The following is an 8,568-nucleotide window of genomic DNA, read 5'->3' as shown; positions in this document are numbered from 1 at the left end:
TGTTTATACCAACTATTCAATTTCCTAAAGTATGAAATAACTAACTGATCAGTGTGATGATCTTAGTTGTTATCTTTTATAAATAGGTTTCCAAACGTTTGAGTCGCATGACATTGAAAGTGACAATTTCAATTGCTTCTTACCCATTGGATAGGACGCTGGTCTTTAGCAAATTACTTTCTGTCAGATCTAACATACACAGCTAACCAATCATTGCTGGGTGGAGAGGGGGTCAGAAACAAATCTCGACTACATGCATGTCCCTGGCCAACAGCAACAACATGTAGGACGGGACATGACGCGTGTTAGGCAATATTACATTTTTTTTCGGAGAGAGACAACGCTTTTTTACGGTCTGGTACTCATTTTACACCTGGGTACGGTAGAGAATGTGATTAAAGAGCCTTTTCCAGGGACTCAACTATGCGCAAGGCGAGGGTTGAACCCTGGACCTTCCGATCCGAAATTGAGTGGCATACAACTAGACCACATTGCCTTACAATGATTTTTTTTGGTTTTCATTGTTATGCTAGTGGTTTTTCTATTTACTTTGAGAGTGGTGAATACAGCCCGTCGTCTGAAAATCGTATCATGCCATTTCGACTATGATAGTAGCCTTCGTTAAATTCTAGCCTACTCCGGAGACACCGATACATAGAGACGCGAAACCTCTGAGATGGTATTAGGGTTTTACTAGCAGACTTTTACTCGTTTCTTTGTCAGATATATATATATATATATATATATATATATATATATATATATATATATATATATATATATATACACATCGTGATGTTAGATATTTAAAAAGCTGTGAACACTTTTCACTAAGTGGGTCATTTTGAGCACATTTTGCAATGGAACGTTAATATAGATCATGCTCATTGGTTGAAGTTAGTTTATTATATTAAGAAGAGTATTCATAATACCTGCTCTTATTTTTGAGAATTAAGTCTGCGTCATTTGGTTAAAATTGAATATACTGAATTATTAAAAATGACAGCAGATCTCTTAAAGTAAAAAGAAAAGGCTAACCTTTGACAATAATATCTCTGACCATTTTTAATTAACCACTCACCTTCGTGCTCCGGAAAGACTCATATTTATAAATTAGGCCAGAAAACCCGTCCTTCAAATATTGATCTATCTAAATGACGCTCATCTTAGCCAAACCTCTCAAACCTGGGACATCACGATTTTTAAGAGGAAGCCAGGAAGCAGGTGCAATCGTGGCCTTCGCCAACGTAAGACCTGACTCACACTGACCAAAGATTACGTTACAAAAGAAGACGATCACCAAAGGAATGCAAAAAGTAAGTTGTGCGAAATGGTCGACTTCACTTTTTGTTAATGGTTTTGAACCTCGACTAGAGGAATTAGGTCTCATGGAAATGTGGATTAGACTGTAATAATTATCTAAGGTCACACATAAGTTGTAGTAGAAGTAGGGATCATCTATTGTGTAGATATTGTGAGTATGCTACTTTAAAGCATAACATCAGCACCGACCAGTTCTCTTTTATTACATTTACTTTTTAGCATCCTCTCTCTCTCTCTCTCTCTCTCTCTCTCTCTATCTATCTATCTATCTATCTATCTCTCTATCTCTCTCTCTATCTCTCTTTTTCCTTATATATATATCTCTCTCTCTCTCTCTCTCTCTCTCTCTCTCAATCAAGTGCTTAGTTCTATATAGAATATGTAGGGGGTTTGCGAATATCGATGCTATGCGTTTAGGTAAAATACTCACAGCATCCGCGAACCTGATATACCGTAGGAATTAACTATGTATGTAACTTTGACCGTTTATAATCTGATTCGTATAATTTAGTGATAAGTAATCACAAAAATGCTTGTCTAAAAAAAGAATATGGATTAACAACGAGCTGAGTGACGTCCATTTCGTTCCTGCTTTATGGCTATAATTTAACGACGGTTGCAAAGAAATTCGGTCTAGCCGTTAAAGGGTCAAGATTTACTTGTTCTTCAAATCACTTTCATCATTAGCCCTCTTTACTGATCGGCGTCCCGACGAAGACCAAGAAGAGGCAGAGGATGAAAAAGTCTTTCCATCTGGTGAGATATAAGTGTTAGTGTTTGCACCACTGTGGATAAAAAAATTGAGCTTTATAAGCGAAATATCAACTAAATGTGCTCAAAGTGCTTTACAAGGGGTCCCTGGTCAACAACAACGTTTAACATGTAGGACGGGACATGCCGCCTATTAGGCGATATTACAATTTTTTCGGACAAAGACACCGCAATTAAAGGCCAGGTACTGATTTTACACCTGAGTATGGTGGGAGAATGTGAGTAAAGTGCCTTTTCCAAGGACTCGCCGAGCGCGAGGCTCGAACCCAGGACCTTCCGATCCGAAAGCGAGTGTCATACCACTAGACCACATAGCCGCACACATTTAGAAACTATTACAATTGTTGAATCAATGTTTATAAATAAGACTAGTGGATAAAGCATAGCATTTGCATCTAGAGGTTTCGGGTTTGAGTCTTGCTGCCGGCTTCTATCGTTATTTCATTTAGCAACAAATGTGTGCGGCGCTGCACTGCGACTGACGCATAATTTTGTTCCTCTCTGAGTATATATTAAAGACACGTTTATCCATAGGCTAGATAAAGGGAGGCTTATTTTTATTTTTATCCCTTATTTATTTAACATGATCGATAGGATTCAATAGTCTGATGTCACGTCCACCCAGCAACAAGCAGCTTGGTTGTATAGACCGATATATAGAAGGAGGAGGCCATTATGTATGATGGAAAGAGGTATTTACTGTAGCAGCCGATATTTTGGAGAAGGTATGGGCGCATTCTTATATAGCATAACTCGATTCATGCTAGTAATGTTGCTGTTCACTTATTTAGAGCCTTAATCTCATGCAATATTATGAACTCTCATCATCATCCATCTTGGTTTGTATTCTTGAGACACGTTGCCAGTCAGCTGTCTCCACGAATCACGATCCTCTGCGGTGCGAATGAAATCTGCGTTGCTTTTATAATCACTTTTGACCATTCTTAAGTTAATTAGATATGTGATTCTTTGGCTTACGTTGGCTCTCTTTCTGTCGATCATCCGAGATGTTACCAACTTTTCTATTCCGTCTCTTCTCCACACATGTCCCAGAAACCGTAACTGCCTCTTTCTGTTGGTATCGATCAATATTCTTCCCTTTCTCACCTTCGCCAACACTTCCTCGTTCGTATACGTGTCTGTCCTTGATAACCTTACACTATTCTATACATCCACATCTCAAATGCCTCTAACATCCTCCTACATTCTTTGTCAAGAGTCCACGTTTCAAAACCGTATAAAAGGGTACTAATAACATATGTTTCTACTACTTGTTACTGGAACATGTTTTTTGCTATTGCTATTCTTTGTTTTATGTCCTCTGTGTCACGTGCGTCACTGGTAATGATAGTGCCAAAATACATAATTGTCTTTACTTGATTGATGGGCTCTCCTTTACCTAACAAGTGAAAGGTTGTGTTGTTGTCATTCTTTGAGACCACCATGCATTCTGTTTTCTTAACATTTAGTTTCAGGCCCATCTTTTCATTTTTGCTCACCAGTATATCTAAAATTTTCTGGACGTTTTCTCGACAGTCTGCCATCAGAGTACCATCGTCTGATAATCTTATGCGATTCTGCCCTCCAACGACGACGCCTTTCACATCTTCAATTTCTTTGAATATTATTTCACTATATATATATATATTAAAAAGGTCCGGGGATAAGAAGCAACCTTGTCTTACTCCCTTCTCGATATTAAAAAGTCCAATTTTTCATTATCAATTTTGACACATGCTGTTTGATTCCAATATAGGTTTTTACTGTCTACATCGATCTTTTCTAATATTTTGAATAGCGTTTCGTGTTGTACTGAATCAAAAGCTTTGGAATAATCAATGAAGCATAGATAACGTGATTTTTGTTTTTCGATTGACCGTTGCATTATTGTGTTCAATGTAAAAATTGCATTTAGGGAGAGGGGTAAAATAATAAGCGTCAACATAATATTATTTTAAAAACTTGAGCTTATATATAGAGTAATAGCCACTAAACGTGTTCAAAGCGCTTTAACAAGGGGTCCCTGGCCAACAGGAACACTTAACATGTAGGACGAAATATGACGCTGTTAGGCGATATTACATTTTTCGGACAGAGACAACACTGTAAACGGCTAGGTACTCATTTTACACCTGAATACGGTGAGAAAATATGAGTAAAGAGACTTTTCCAAGCACTCAACTATGCGACGAGCGAGGCTCGAACCCAAGACCTTCCGATCCGAAAGCGAGTGTCATATCAGTAGACCATATAGCCGCATTATTGTGGAGACAAAGTTCCCACACATTTGCCGTTAAGCGTCTTCAGTTGTAGGTTGCAAAATAGATTTGAAATTGTCCATCTCACCTATAACATTTCTATCATGACTGATATAAGTGTAGTAAAATAGCATTTACAGCAGCTGCAATAGTAGTAGTAGTAGTAGTAGTAGTAGTAGTAGTAGTAGTAGTAGTAGTAGTAGTAGTAGTAGTAGTAGTAGTAGTAGTAGTAGTAGTAGTAGTAGTAGTAGTAGTAGTAGTAGTAGTGGTAGTAGTAGTCGCATTATTATTATTATTATTAGTAGTGGTAGTAGTAGTAGTAGTCGTAGTTGAATTAGTAGTGGTAGTAGTAGTTGTTGTTGTTGTTGTAGTCTTTGTCGTTGCACTATTATTATTCTTATTATTATTCTTATTATTATTATTATTATTATTATTATTATTATTATTATTAATAATAATATAATAATAATAATAATAATAATAATAATATAATAATAATAATAATAATATTATTATTATTTATCGCGTTACTGTGGAACGAGCTTAAGTCTCAATGGGATATTAGCTTCAATCCTGAGTTGTTATTTTTCAAACCTGTTGCTATACTATCTTGTGTGACAACGTCTCTCGGTCGTCATATGAATGCTACTCACCATTGTTATATAAAACCATGGCAGGCCGCAAAACATCACTTGCTATCATTCACGTAATGCAGGGTTGATTGTGTGAAGTACTTTCGGGGCCTGAAGATAGCAAGGCATAGTGCAGGCTACTGTACTCTGTAAGTCCTTGAACGGGTGACCAAATCATAGTACAGAGAAGGCAAATCTATTACTATCATCATCATCATCAAGTACCAGGCCTGTTGCAGACATCTTCGATCATGTCCCTCCAACCATATCTGTCCTCAGATCTTCTCAATAGTTCGATTCCTGTTCATCCTTCACCAATCCATCCGTTCAGATTGTCAATGTAATCTATCCTCTTTCTCCCTCTTCTTTTCTTCCCATACAATCTTTTCAATTCCGTTTTTTCTGTAAATATGTCCGAGAAATTTTAACTGTCTTTTTCTGATGGTGTTTACCAAAGTTGGTCGTACTCCAATTTCTTTTAATAGTTAATCTTTCCATGAGATTTTAAGAATGCGTCTATAAAACCAAATTTCGGCTGCAGTTATTCTACGTTCATATTCTTTGTTAATCTTCCAACACTCGCTGCCATAAAGAAGCACTGACCACACGTATGATTTCATTACTCGGAGTTTTGTTGCCATCTCAATGTTGTGGTTGTTCATGATTTGCTTAATTTGATGATAATATGTGTTCTTTGCTAAAGCAACTCTTCTTTTAATTTCACGGGTGGATCTACCATCAGATGTAATAATGTATCCCAAATATCTAAAACTTTCAACTCTCCTGATCTCTTCGTTTTGATAGGATAATTTGCAGGGTGGTTGAACATTATTTCTGCTCCCATACATTCTGTTTTTTTCACATTGAGTTCTAACCCCATGTCTTCGCTTTGTTTGGTCACATTATCGAGTAGTTGTTGTAACTATTTTTCTGATTCTGCGATTAGAGCAGTGTCATCCGCATATCTTAGATTGTTGATGTCACGTTCCCCTATATTCACTCCTGCCTTCAGCTGTATTTTACGTAGAAGGAACTCGCTGTAATATTAATGCTGGCCATTCAATTATACTCGGCGACTTTAATTTTCACTTCGACAACGTCACAGACACCGCCAAATTGCACGAGTCATTACCAGAGAACAACATGTGCCAGATCGTAACAACGCCAACCCACTCTGCTGGTCATATTTTAGATTGGGTAATTGTAGAAAATTCAGAGTTCCAAAAAACCAACGCCACCGTCGATTATCTCCCCTTTTCGGACCACTCCCTCATTTCTTTCAATCTTGACGTTTCAAAACCATGCCAAGAAACCACCAACACATCAACCAGAAACATTAAAGGCATTAATTTGGACAATTTCAGAGGCGATTTAGAAACAAAACTTACTAAAAATTGAATTATTTCTCCAGACCAGTGGAATAGTTGTCTCATTGAAACGCTTGACAAACATGCGCCATTCCAAACAAGGACCGTCACCAACCGCAAGTATGCTCCGTGGTATACGTCGGACGTTAAAGAAGCTAAAACGAAGTGTCGGAGAGCAGAAAGACTGCTGAAAACATCAGGCCTCATGATTCATCGTGAAATATTCAAGAGCGCATTTCGTGCCTGGAAGACAACAATAAAAAAGGCAAAGACCACGTATTTTCTTTCAAAATTTAAACTTCTAAATCTTGTAAACAATTATTTAACATCTGCAATGATCTACTTGGACGTGAAAGATGCACTTCATTACCATCTACAACCAATCAAAGAGACTTGCCAGACACATTTGTCAACTTTTTTAAAGACAAAATCCATAACATTCGTTCAGAACTAGATCGGCATGAACCATTTATAGATACAAATACATTCTGTGGTACCCCTTTAGACAAGTTCCAACCAGTTTCACCTAGTTTCATAAACGAGTTGATAAAAAAAGCCCCCATTAAATCCTGCGACCTTGATCCCCTACCAGCACAGCTTTTGGCCAGCTCCATCGATACATTATTACCATCCATTACATCAATCATAAATACATCCATACTGACTGGCGAAGTTCCATCGTGCTTTAAAAGTGCCCTCGTCAAACCACTTCTGAAGAAACCATCACTGGACCACAATATATTAAACAATTATCGTCCTGTATCAAATTTAACTTTTTTGTCAAAACTTTTGGAGAAGGTAGTTCTTACACAATTAACATCTCATCTTAAGAACAACAGTTTGGAACAACCCTTTCAGTCAGCCTACAAACATCAACACAGTACTGAAACGGCGCTTCTAAAATCTTTAATGACTTGTTATGTAATGCTGATGCTAACAATATCAATGTATTATGCCTTTTAGATCTTTCAGCTGCCTTTGACACCATTGACCATGACATTTTGTTAAGAAGACTAGAAAATACGTTCGGCATAAAAGGAATTGCCCTTAAATGGTTTACATCATATTTACAGGATCGATGGCAGACTGTCGTGGTGAATGGTGTTCAGTCAGAACAAGTTTTACTAAATTTTGGAGTGCCACAAGGCTCTGTTCTTGGCCCTGTCCTTTTTACTGTATATATGCAGCCCCTTTCTAGTGTGATATCCAGATTCAATCTGAGTTATCATTTTTATGCAGATGATACGCAAATATATGATTCAGCACCCCTTAGTAATTTACAGTTCTTAATACAACGAATTACGAGCTGTTTTAATGAGATTAAATCTTGGATGTACCACAATAAGTTAAAATTAAATGATAGTAAAACTGAGATTTTAATGTGTGGAAGACCGAGTATCCTTAAACAGGCAAATAAATCACTAATTACTCTTGGAAATAGCACAATAGAATTTTCAAATAAAGCAAAAAACCTTGGCGTCATCATTGATAAAGATCTTTCCATGACAAGCCACGTGAATAACACCATACAATCTATGTACATAGAAATGAAAAAAATAAGCAAAATTCGTAATTTAATACCGAAGCATATAACAGAACTTTTAATTAATTCCTTGGTTTTATCTAAATTGGACTATTGTAACTCCCTTTGGGCGAATTTAACTAAAGACAAAATTAGCAAACTTCAGGTTGCTCAAAATAACGCAGCCAGGCTCATTGTACGCAATAACAAAAAATACCCGTCAGCAACTCTTATTCTCCGTGAGTTACATTGGCTTCCTGTTGAAAAAAGAGTTGCCTATAAGATTTGTACTGTTGTCTACAAATCCCTGAGCACGAACAGTCCCTCCTATATTAAAGACCTTCTAAACATATATGTCCCCAATAGAAACTTGAGGTCAAGCAATGACCAACCCAATCCTTGTCAAACCTAAGCCATTGCGTAAAATAGGTGAACAGTCTTTTCAATTTTCGGCCCCCATTTTTGGAACTCTCTCCCGTCACACGTGAGATGCTCGGATTCGTTGACAACGTTCAAATCTCGCTTAAAGTTTTATCTTTTTACGTCATAATGTTGCAATATTATTTTCATATTTTGTTGTTGTTAAATTGAATTCGTATCACGTTTCCTTCACACTTGTTTCACTGTAATATGTTTTGTTTTATATCACTGTAAAGCGCTTAGAGCCTGTGACAACGGGGTAAAGCGCTATATAA

The sequence above is a fragment of the Berghia stephanieae genome, chromosome 1 (assembly GCF_034508935.2).
Source record: "Berghia stephanieae isolate SIO BIC M18660-M18661 chromosome 1, UCSD_Bste_1.3, whole genome shotgun sequence".
Classification (NCBI taxonomy): domain Eukaryota; kingdom Metazoa; phylum Mollusca; class Gastropoda; order Nudibranchia; family Aeolidiidae; genus Berghia; species Berghia stephanieae.
The sequence above is the reverse complement of the archived record's forward strand: the minus strand, read 5'-3'. Positions refer to the sequence as shown.